The following is a 12,039-nucleotide window of genomic DNA, read 5'->3' as shown; positions in this document are numbered from 1 at the left end:
ACTACCTGCCGCCCCTCCACTCTAACCACTAGGCTACCTGCCGCCCTACACTCTAACCACTAGACTACCTGCCGCCCTCCACTCTAACCACTAGGCTACCTGCCGCCCTCCACACTAACCACTAGACTACCTGCCGCCCTCCACTCTAACCACTAGGCTACCTGCCGCCCTACACTCTAACCACTAGACTACCTGCCGCCCTCCACTCTAACCACTAGGCTACCTGCCGCCCTACACTCTAACCACTAGACTACCTGCCGCCCTCCACTCTAACCACTAGGCTACCTGCCGCCCCTCCACACTAACCACTAGACTACCTGCCGCCCCTACACTCTAACCACTAGGCTACCTGCCGCCCTCCACACTAACCACTAGACTACCTGCCGCCCCTACACTCTAACCACTAGGCTACCTGCCGTCCCTACACTCTAACCACTAGACTACCTGCCGCCCTCCACTCTAACCACTAGGCTACCTGCCGTCCCTACACTCTAACCACTAGACTACCTGCCGCCCTCCACACTAACCACTGACTACCTGCCGCCCTACACTCTAACCACTAGACTACCTGCCGTCCCTACACTCTAACCACTAGACTACCTGCCGCCCCTACACTCTAACCACTAGGCTACCTGCCACCTCTACACTCTAACCACTAGGCTACCTGCCGCCCTCCACTCTAACCACTAGACTACCTGCCGCCCCTACACTCTAACCACTAGACTACCTGCCGTCCCTACACTCTAACCACTAGACTACCTGCCGCCCCTACACTCTAACCACTAGGCTACCTGCCACCTCTACACTCTAACCACTAGGCTACCTGCCGCCCCTCCACTCTAACCACTAGACTACCTGCCGCCCCTCCACTCTAACCACTAGACTACCTGCCGTCCCTACACTCTAACCACTAGACTACCCTGCCGCCCTACACTCTAACCACTAGACTACCCTGCCGCCCTGCACTCTAACCACTAGACTACCTGCCGCCCCTACACTCTAACCACTAGGCTACCTGCCGTCCCTACACTCTAACCACTAGGCTACCCTGGCGCCTCTACACTCTAACCACTAGACTACCTGCCGCCCTACACTCTAACCACTGGTCTACCTGCCGCCCCTACACTCTAACCACTAGACTACCTGCCTCCTCTACACTCTAACCACTAGACTACCTGCCGCCCTTCACTCTAACCACTAGGCTACCTGCCGCCCCTACACTCTAACCACTAGGCTACCTGCCGCCCCTCCACTCTAACCACTAGACTACCTGCCGTCCCTACACTCTAACCACTAGGCTACTCCTGGCGCCTCTACACTCTAACCACTAGGCTACCCTGCCGCCCCTACACTCTAACCACTAGACTACCCTGCCGCCCCTACACTCTAACCACTAGACTACCTGCCGCCCCTACACTCTAACCACTAGACTACCTACCGCCCCTACACTCTAACCACTAGACTACCTGCCGCCCTACACTCTAACCACTAGACTACCTGCCGCCCCTCCACTCTAACCACTAGGCTACCTGCCGCCCCTACACTCTAACCACTAGGCTACCTGCCGCCCCTACACTCTAACCACTAGACTCCCTGCCGCCCTCCACTCTAACCACTAGGCTACCTGCCGCCCCTACACTCTAACCACTGGACTACCTGCCGCCCCTCCACTCTAACCACTAGGCTACCTGCCGCCCTCCACTCTAACCACTAGACTACCTGCCGCCCTCCACTCTAACCACTAGACTACCTGCCGCCCCTCCACTCTAACCACTAGGCTACCTGCCGCCCCTACACTCTAACCACTAGACTACCTGCCGCCCCTACACTCTAACCACTAGGCTACCTGCCGCCCTCCACTCTAACCACTAGGCTACCTGCCGCCCCTACACTCTAACCACTAGGCTACCTGCCGCCCTCCACTCTAACCACTAGGCTACCTGCCGCCCTACACTCTAACCACTAGACTACCTGCCGCCCTACACTCTAACCACTAGACTACCTGCCGCCCTCCACTCTAACCACTAGACTACCTGCCGCCCTCCACTCTAACCACTAGACTACCTGCCGCCCTCCACACTAACCACTAGACTACCTGCCGCCCTCCACTCTAACCACTAGGCTACCTGACGCCCTACACTCTAACCACTAGACTACCTGCCGCCCCTACACTCTAACCACTAGACTACCTGCCGCCCTACACTCTAACCACTAGACTACCTGCCGCCCCTCCACTCTAACCACTAGACTACCTGCCGCCCTACACTCTAACCACTAGGCTACCTGCCGCCCTACACTCTAACCACTAGACTACCTGCCGCCCCTCCACTCTAACCACTAGACTACCTGCCGCCCGACACTCTAACCACTAGACTACCTGCCGCCCTACACTCTAACCACTAGACTACCTGCCGCCCCTACACTCTAACCACTAGGCTACCTGCCGCCCCTACACTCTAACCACTAGACTACCTGCCGCCCCTACACTCTAACCACTAGACTACCTGCCGCCCCTACACTCTAACCACTAGGCTACCTGCCGCCCTACACTCTAACCACTAGGCTACCTGCCGCCCCTACACTCTAACCACTAGGCTACCTGCCGCCCGACACTCTAACCACTAGACTACCTGCCGCCCCTACACTCTAACCACTAGGCTACCTGCCGCCCTACACTCTAACCACTAGACTACCTGCCGCCCTACACACTAACCACTAGACTACCTGCCGCCCCTACACTCTAACCACTAGACTACCTGCCGCCCCTACACTCTAACCACTAGACTACCTGCCGCCCTACACTCTAACCACTAGGCTACCTGCCGCCCTCCACTCTAACCACTAGGCTACCTGCCGTCCCTACACTCTAACCACTAGACTACCTGCCGCCCTACACTCTAACCACTAGACTACCTGCCGCCCTACACTCTAACCACTAGACTACCTGCCGTCCCTACACTCTAACCACTAGACTACCTGCCGCCCTACACTCTAACCACTAGGCTACCTGCCGTCCCTACACTCTAACCACTAGACTACCTGCCGCCCCTACACTCTAACCACTAGGCTACCTGCCGCCCCTCCACTCTAACCACTAGACTACCTGCCGCCCCCTACACTCTAACCACTAGACTACCTGCCGCCCTACACTCTAACCACTAGGCTACCTGCCGCCCCTACACTCTAACCACTAGACTACCTGCCGCCCTCCACTCTAACCACTAGACTACCTGCCGCCCCTACACTCTAACCACTAGACTACCTGCCGCCCTCCACTCTAACCACTAGACTACCTGCCGCCCCTCCACACTAACCACTAGACTACCTGCCGCCCCTCCACTCTAACCACTAGACTACCTGCCGCCCCTACACTCTAACCACTAGACTACCTGCCGCCCTCCACTCTAACCACTAGGCTACCTGCCACCTCTACCCTCTAACCACTAGGCTACCTGCCGCCCTCCACTCTAACCACTAGACTACCTGCCGTCCCTCCACTCTAACCACTAGGCTACCTGCCGCCCTCCACTCTAACCACTAGACTACCTGCCGCCCTACACTCTAACCACTAGACTACCTGCCGTCCCTACACTCTAACCACTAGGCTACCTGCCGCCCTCCACTCTAACCACTAGGCTACCTGCCGCCCCTACACTCTAACCACTAGACTACCTGCCGCCCCTCCACTCTAACCACTAGGCTACCTGCCGCCCTCCACTCTAACCACTAGGCTACCTGCCGCCCTACACTCTAACCACTAGGCTACCTGCCGCCCTCCACTCTAACCACTAGGCTACCTGCCGCCTCTACACTCTAACCACTAGACTACCTGCCGCCCCTCCACTCTAACCACTAGGCTACCTGCCGCCTACACTCTAACCACTAGACTACCTGCCGCCTCTACACTCTAACCACTAGACTACCTGCCGCCCCTCCACACTAACCACTAGGCTACCTGCCGCCCCTACACTCTAACCACTAGACTACCTGCCGCCCCTACACTCTAACCACTAGACTACCTGCCGCCCCTACACTCTAACCACTAGACTACCTGCCGCCCCTACACTCTAACCACTAGGCTACCTGCCGCCCCTACACTCTAACCACTAGACTACCTGCCGCCCCTACACACTAACCACTAGACTACCTGCCGCCCCTACACTCTAACCACTAGACTACCTGCCGCCCCTACACTCTAACCACTAGACTACCTGCCGCCCCCTACACTCTAACCACTAGGCTACCTGCCGCCCCTCCACTCTAACCACTAGGCTACCTGCCGTCCCTACACTCTAACCACTAGACTACCTGCCGCCCTACACTCTAACCACTGGACTACCTGCCGCCCTACACTCTAACCACTAGACTACCTGCCGTCCCTACACTCTAACCACTAGACTACCTGCCGCCCCTACACTCTAACCACTAGGCTACCTGCCGTCCCTACACTCTAACCACTAGACTACCTGCCGCCCTACACTCTAACCACTAGGCTACCTGCCGCCCTCCACTCTAACCACTAGACTACCTGCCGCCCCTACACTCTAACCACTAGACTACCTGCCGCCCTACACTCTAACCACTAGGCTACCTGCCGCCCCTACACTCTAACCACTAGACTACCTGCCGCCCTCCACTCTAACCACTAGACTACCTGCCGCCCCTACACTCTAACCACTAGACTACCTGCCGCCCTCCACTCTAACCACTAGACTACCTGCCGCCCTCCACACTAACCACTAGACTACCTGCCGCCCTCCACTCTAACCACTAGACTACCTGCCGCCCCTACACTCTAACCACTAGACTACCTGCCGCCCCTCCACTCTAACCACTAGGCTACCTGCCACCTCTACCCTCTAACCACTAGGCTACCTGCCGCCCCTCCACTCTAACCACTAGACTACCTGCCGTCCCTCCACTCTAACCACTAGGCTACCTGCCGCCCTCCACTCTAACCACTAGACTACCTGCCGCCCCTACACTCTAACCACTAGACTACCTGCCGTCCCTACACTCTAACCACTAGGCTACCTGCCGCCCTCCACTCTAACCACTAGGCTACCTGCCGCCCCTACACTCTAACCACTAGACTACCTGCCGCCCTCCACTCTAACCACTAGGCTACCTGCCGCCCCTCCACTCTAACCACTAGGCTACCTGCCGCCCCTACACTCTAACCACTAGGCTACCTGCCGCCCCTCCACTCTAACCACTAGGCTACCTGCCGCCTCTACACTCTAACCACTAGACTACCTGCCGCCCTCCACTCTAACCACTAGGCTACCTGCCGCCTCTACACTCTAACCACTAGACTACCTGCCGCCTCTACACTCTAACCACTAGACTACCTGCCGCCCCTCCACACTAACCACTAGGCTACCTGCCGCCCCTACACTCTAACCACTAGACTACCTGCCGCCTCTACACTCTAACCACTAGACTACCTGCCGCCCTACACTCTAACCACTAGACTACCTGCCGCCCCTACACTCTAACCACTAGACTACCTGCCGCCCTCCACTCTAACCACTAGACTACCTGCCGCCCCTACACTCTAACCACTAGACTACCTGCCGCCCTCCACTCTAACCACTAGGCTACCTGCCACCTCTACCCTCTAACCACTAGGCTACCTGCCGCCCTCCACTCTAACCACTAGACTACCTGCCGTCCCTCCACTCTAACCACTAGGCTACCTGCCGCCCTCCACTCTAACCACTAGACTACCTGCCGCCCCTACACTCTAACCACTAGACTACCTGCCGTCCCTACACTCTAACCACTAGGCTACCTGCCGCCCTCCACTCTAACCACTAGGCTACCTGCCGCCCCTACACTCTAACCACTAGACTACCTGCCGCCCTCCACTCTAACCACTCAGGCTACCTGCCGCCCCTCCACTCTAACCACTAGGCTACCTGCCGCCCCTACACTCTAACCACTAGGCTACCTGCCGCCCCTCCACTCTAACCACTAGGCTACCTGCCGCCTCTACACTCTAACCACTAGACTACCTGCCGCCCTCCACTCTAACCACTAGGCTACCTGCCGCCTCTACACTCTAACCACTAGACTACCTGCCGCCTCTACACTCTAACCACTAGACTACCTGCCGCCCCTCCACACTAACCACTAGGCTACCTGCCGCCCTACACTCTAACCACTAGACTACCTGCCGCCTCTACACTCTAACCACTAGACTACCTGCCGCCCCTACACTCTAACCACTAGACTACCTGCCGCCCCCTACACTCTAACCACTAGACTACCTGCCGCCCTACACTCTAACCACTAGACTACCTGCCGCCCCTACACTCTAACCACTAGACTACCTGCCGCCCCTACACTCTAACCACTAGACTACCTGCCGCCCCTCCACTCTAACCACTAGACTACCTGCCGCCTCCACTCTAACCACTAGGCTACCTGCCGCCCTCCACTCTAACCACTAGGCTACCTGCCGCCCTCCACTCTAACCACTAGACTACCTGCCGCCCTCCACTCTAACCACTAGACTACCTGCCGCCCTCCACTCTAACCACTAGGCTACCTGCCGCCCTCCACTCTAACCACTAGGCTACCTGCCGCCCTACACTCTAACCACTAGGTACCTGCCGCCCTCCACTCTAACCACTAGACTACCTGCCGCCCCTCCACTCTAACCACTAGACTACCTGCCGCCCTCCACTCTAACCACTAGACTACCTGCCGCCCCTCCACTCTAACCACTAGGTACCTGCCGCCCCTCCACTCTAACCACTAGACTACCTGCCGCCTCTCCACTCTAACCACTAGACTACCTGCCGCCCCTCCACTCTAACCACTAGACTACCTGCCGCCTCATAAATAATGACAGACACATTCAATAAATCGTCATGGGATGAATCATCATAGTCACAGTGTTTTAGCTACAGTAGACAGAGTCCACACAGTTTCAGTCCAGATTCATATCTCTCTGTCTGAGCCATGTGACTCTTGCGTGTTTTAATGAACACGGGGCTGTGACTCTCTACGGTTTCCATGAGTGGCCACTCTTAGTGGGGTTGAAAAACAACATGACAACCTGCGTCAGTAGCGTGTGCTGATGGCACGGTGTTCGTGGGCTCTGTGAGCCGGGACGTGGCCTCGATTGGACTCAGCCTCTAGGCGCTGTGTGTGTGTGTGTGTGTGTGTGTGTGTGTGTGTGTGTGTGTGTGTGTGTGTGTGTGTGTGTGTGTACACAGTAGTGAGAGGAGACATTGACCCCTCTCCTCCGTTTCTTCTCTTATCGTCTCCTTTCCTCGTCACCTCTGATGTGTGTGTGTGTGTTTGTCACAGGAGGCTGCTGATGGGAGGACGGGCTCCTAATAATGTCTGGAACGGAACAAATGGAACGGCATCAAACACCAGGAAACCATGGAAACCATGGAAACCATGGAAACCATGTGTTTGATAACATTCCACTGATCCCACTCCAGTCATTACCACGAGCCCGTCCTTCTCAATTAAGGTGCCACCAGCCTCCTGTGGTGTGTGTGTATCTACCAGTTGTTAAAGGCTAGTGAAGTCACTGACCTTCTGTCAGAAAACAGACAACATGACATGACGCATGATATGACTAACAACAAGACTCACTGTGATTTAGGCAGCTCCTCCAAACCCCCACCTCTCTCTCTCTCTCTCTCTCTCTCTCTCAATTCAATTCAATTCAATTCAAGGGCTTTATTGGCATGGGAAACATGTGTTAACATTGCCAAAGCAAGTGAGGTAGACAACATACAAAGTGAATATATAAAGTGAAAAACAACAAAAATTAACAGTAAACATTACACATACAACAGTTTCAAAACAGTAAAGACATTACAAATGTCATATTATATATATATATATATATATATATATATATATACACAATGTACAAATTGTAACGGTTTTGACTTGAGGTTATTATTTATAGGGGTGCCAGGTAGGTTGTGCCTACCAGAGAAAACATTGGTTTCTCCTTTTAGTTTGGGTGGGAATGAGTCCCATCTGGTCCGTCAAGTCTACACCAATACAAAGGACGTATGTAAAAGTCAGGAGGGAAATAAACTTTTCATAAACCCTTAAAACATTGAAAAGAACTTCAAAAACAACTATATTCTGTTGCGTGGGTTGTATTAGCAACAACAATGATTACACACACACATATAATAATATCACAATGAGTTCTGGTTCCTCCAGAAATGTCCTGTACCTCGGGCCTAAAAAGAGTCCAGCCCGGTAAAGGAGTTCAGTGAACTCAAGTGACTTTTGTCACGCGATGTTTGTCCGTTCATTCCGTGTAGCGTAAACCCAGTATTAAACATACAATCAATATAACAATTACTTTACCACAGAACCTTAAAGCGGATCAACTCTTAATTAAGTCCTCAACTACCACTAACTACACAAATCACAGTATACATCACATCCAAACAAATGAAATACCGTATACAAAAAGGTGGTAGTCAGTCGGTCAGTCAGACAATCCAATCCGCCAATAGATCTCCAGCGGAGAAAGGCCACGAAGAACGGAGAGGTGTAGTCCAGGGACGCAAAGAGTGGATCCGATCCTGGGTAAACTCTCTTAAGCTACAAAACACACGGAATCGAAAGCTTCGGAACTGAGGGTTGAACACATCCTCATGCACGTCTCCATCACAACCCCACTTTCGTGCAGCTGATGCTGGCTATTTAATTGGGAATTAAAGGGAAAGCGCCCTATTGGAAGGAGCTGCACTGAGACGGTTCAGAAAAATTCAGGGCCGTCACACACCCCCTCCCTGGAAAAAGCCGACCATTGCCCTGGAAGGCACATCTTGGTCGGGGAAACCGAGAAAGGTCTCCTCATCACTTTCCTCTACAAAAATATTCATTACTTTTTGGAGCTCACGCTCCTCAGCTGAGGAGTCACAGGCCTTAAGGTGCGAGACTTCTGGGTCTGGGAATCCGAGAAAAGTATCCTCACTATCCTCTTCAAAGATATCCAGGACCTTGCGGCGCTCAATCGCCTCAATTCCTCAGCCGAGGGGTAACAGGCCTTAAGGCGTGAGACATGGACGATGCGCATATCTTCACCTGTGTCCTCTTTCACCACTCGGTAGTTCAAAGGGCCCATCTGCTCCACAATCCTATATGGTCCTTGCCATTTAGGAGCGAGCTTGGCCGAGAAGAATTGTTCAGCTTTCGAGTAAGGATGAGAGAGAAGCTGGAACTGCATGTCTCGTCTGTTCTTATCATAATTTCTCTTCTGCTTGAGTCGAGCCTGGATCATGTTCTTTGAGACAAGAGCTCTCAAGTCATGGAGATGGCCTACCTGGTCATAGCAAGCAGCGTCTGGAGTAAGCTGCTGGGGCTGTAGCACCATATCCAAGGGTCCTCGGAGAGGACGACTTAGGTTCAGCTCTGCAGGTGTGACTCCAGTGGACTCTTGCACAGCAGAATTCAGGGCAAATCGAAACTCGTGAAGGTGCTTGTCCCAGTGTTTGTGCTGGGTCCCTACATAGGAAGCAATCATTGTCTTCAAGGTTCGATTTACTCTCTCAGTGAGATTGGTCTGTGGGTGATAGGCCGTGGTCAACTTCTGCCTCAGGTTCCATCTTTGGCAGGTCTCCTCAAAGAGATCAGAGACAAATTGGGAACCTCGATCAGACAGGATGTAATCAGGCACTCCCCAGCGAGTCAGGATCTCTTTCGTAAGGATGTTAGAGACGGTCCTTGCTGTGGCCTGACGCAGGGAAAAGAGTTCCACCCACTTTGAATAGTAATCAACAAAAACAAGTATGTACACATTCTGATTGGAGCTTCTAGGAAATGGACCCATCAAATCCACTCCTAACATTTCCCAAGGTCGGGTAACCACCGTTTGCTGCAACTTGCCAGCAGGCTTTCTACCTTCTGGTTTGTACATTTGACAAACCTGACAGTTTTGGATGTGTGACTTCACATCCATGCTCAGATGTGGCCAGTACAGTAACGCTTGCAACCGCTTGTAGGTTTTGAACCTGCCCAAATGACCAGCTAATGGGTCTTCATGGAAATGTTGAAGCAGTTGTAGGCGTAGTGTGTCCGGTATGTACATTTGGTAGAGTGTTCTGTGAGGTAGTTGTACGACTCGGTAGACTTTATCTTCAATGATGGTCAGCTTTGTGGTAGGATTGACCATCTTTTCTCCATCTTCCAGGATAGTCTGGTACAAAGCCTGTACTTCTGGATCATCCTGTTGAGCTTTCCATATGGCCTCATCAGAGATGGGAAAGTCCGTTTTGGGCGAGTCTCGACTGCTTGACAGGACAGTAGCACATGTAAGATCAGGGCCACCGTTATCACAAGTAGGAGCTCTGGACAAGGCATCTGGAACAGTGTTGTATTTTCCTTTCCTGTATTCCACTGCAAATGTGAACTCTTGCAACCGTAGAGCCCATCTTATGAGTCTGGTGCTTGGTTTGTTGGTCTTGAACACCCACACAAGGGAGGAATGGTCAGTGACCACAGTGAAGTGTCTTCCTCCAAGTAGTACCTCCACTTTTCCAAAGCCCAGACCACTGCAAGGCACTCTTGCTCTGTTGTGGAGTAGTTCCGTTCTGCTCCATTCAATGTCCGACTGGCGAACGCTAGCACTTCTTCAGTGCCAAGTCCAGTCTGTTGGACTAGGACAGCACCAAGTCCAACATCACTTGCATCAGTGTAAACAACAAAAGGGCAATCAAAGTTGGGATGACCTAAAATGGGAGGTGTGACGAGATGTCGTTTCAGGGTTTCAAAGGAAGTCTGGCACTCTGCCGTCCATTGAAATTTCGCTCCTTTTCGCTTCATCGCGTTGAGGGTTCTGCCACCTGGGAGAAGTTAGACACAAACCGATGGTACCATCCAGCCATACCAAGGAACCGTTGAAGGGCCTTGAGTGTGGTTGGCACAGGGAAGTCTTGTACAGCCTTTGTCTTTTCAGGATCCACATGAATGCCGTCGAAAGACACAATATGGCCAAGGAACTTCAGGGAGGTTTGGCAGAAGTTGCTCTTCTTCATATTTAAGGTCAGACCAGCTTCTCTTAGCTTGTCCAACACTGCTTGAAGATCTTGAAAGTGTCTTTCTCTGTTCTGAGAGTAGATAATTATATCGTCCAGGTAGACGAAACAGATCTTCCCTTTGAGCTCACCTAACGCAATCTCCATGAGTCTTTGGAAAGTGGCAGGGGCATTCTTAATCCAAAGGGCATCACCTTAAAGGAAAACAAGCCCTCGGCACAGACAAACGCAGTCTTGTCCTTGCTTTCCTGGTCCATCTCAACCTGCCAATAACCACTATTGAGGTCAAGGGTAGTGAACACAACAGCGCCAGACAATGACTCCAGGATCTCATGGATGGTGGGAAGAGGATAGGCATCAGTCTGGGAAACATTGTTGGTCTTCCTATAGTCCACACAAAATCTAAGACCACCAGTCTTTTTTGGGATGAGGACAACAGGAGCAGCCCAGGGAGAGGAGGAACGTTCTATTATATCTTGGGTTAACATATCATTTATGAGTCCCTTTTGATGATTAGCTTCGCTGGGGACAAACGATATGGCTTTTGCTTGATCGGCATTTCCTGTGTAAGGAATATTTTGTGCTTCAGGAGCCTGGTGCGTCCCAGCTTTGAAGTACATACATCAGCATTATTCTGCAGCTGTTCCAACAGCCTTAACTCCTCTGGCTGTTCCAGCTGAGCTCTTCTCACAGCCTGTAAAAGGAGATCGTCAGAAGGATTATCGAGGGTTAGTGGTACCGAGCAATGGCAGAGAAGACTGCCACATTTGAACCCCAATCATGTAACTTCATAGCTTCTGATTGGAAGAAATGCTTCTCGCCGGATTGTATGGAAACCAGTAGCAATTGTGTGCGATATCAATCTGGACACCACTGAAGTACATGAAATCAATTCCCAACACGACAGGAAAAGCAAGGTTCCTGGTTTGTAGGATAACAGAAGGAATCATATAGGAGCTGGTTACACAGGCGGAACTCTACCTCACTCCATCCAAGTGGTCGTCTAGCC

At 52.7% G+C, this 12,039-nt stretch overlaps 1 long non-coding RNA gene across 1 annotated transcript; it reads right to left on the bottom strand.

Annotated features, from left to right (window-relative positions):
• Positions 1-548: 548 nt before the first annotated feature.
• Positions 549-6,381, bottom strand: LOC127929929 (uncharacterized). The gene is made up of 4 exons (XR_008136367.1): positions 6,336-6,381; positions 4,780-4,843; positions 696-855; positions 549-600 (listed from the first exon to the last, which is right to left on the bottom strand). It is a non-coding gene; the product is annotated as an uncharacterized LOC127929929 (long non-coding RNA).
• Between the last annotated feature and the right edge of the window lie 5,658 nt (positions 6,382-12,039).

Source organism: Oncorhynchus keta, chromosome 5 (assembly GCF_023373465.1).
Source record: "Oncorhynchus keta strain PuntledgeMale-10-30-2019 chromosome 5, Oket_V2, whole genome shotgun sequence".
NCBI lineage: Eukaryota > Metazoa > Chordata > Actinopteri > Salmoniformes > Salmonidae > Oncorhynchus > Oncorhynchus keta.
Note: the sequence above shows the minus strand (reverse complement) of the source record. Positions and strands in the feature narration are given on the sequence as shown.